Raw genomic sequence first — 386 nt, 5'->3', positions numbered from 1 at the left:
TTTTTCTTATATGTTATATTTTGAATTTTTTAAAACGATTTTAAATTACAAAAATTTAAGTTTTCCTTAAGTATACGACTAAAAACATTAAAATGACATGTATTAATTTGATGGTTGATTTGAAAGTTTTCAAAACCATATGTAAGATAGAAGTCAAAATAATTCAACTGTGAAAACAATAATGTTCACTTTTTCAAGAATGTGTTCGAGAGAAAAAATAAGGTTTTTATGTCATAATTTGTTTAATGTCCACTAGAGAACATTATATTAACCTTAAATATAAGAAATGTGTATTCTTTCCCTAAATAAAAGCTACGAAATTACCTAATATTATTTACATATATATGGCAATTAATGATTATGAATAATAAAGATTTGATAACAAT

At 21.5% G+C, this 386-nt stretch overlaps 1 protein-coding gene across 1 annotated transcript in view; it reads left to right on the top strand.

Moving 5' to 3' along the window:
- LOC106312985 (probable plastid-lipid-associated protein 1, chloroplastic) overlaps window positions 1-386 on the top strand; it is a 5780-nt gene that overhangs the window by 3793 nt on the left and 1601 nt on the right. The gene's annotated exons all lie outside the window — the stretch shown is intronic.

Source organism: Brassica oleracea, chromosome C9 (genome assembly GCF_000695525.1).
Source record: "Brassica oleracea var. oleracea cultivar TO1000 chromosome C9, BOL, whole genome shotgun sequence".
Classification (NCBI taxonomy): domain Eukaryota; kingdom Viridiplantae; phylum Streptophyta; class Magnoliopsida; order Brassicales; family Brassicaceae; genus Brassica; species Brassica oleracea.
The sequence above is the reverse complement of the archived record's forward strand: the minus strand, read 5'-3'. Positions and strand labels throughout refer to the sequence as shown.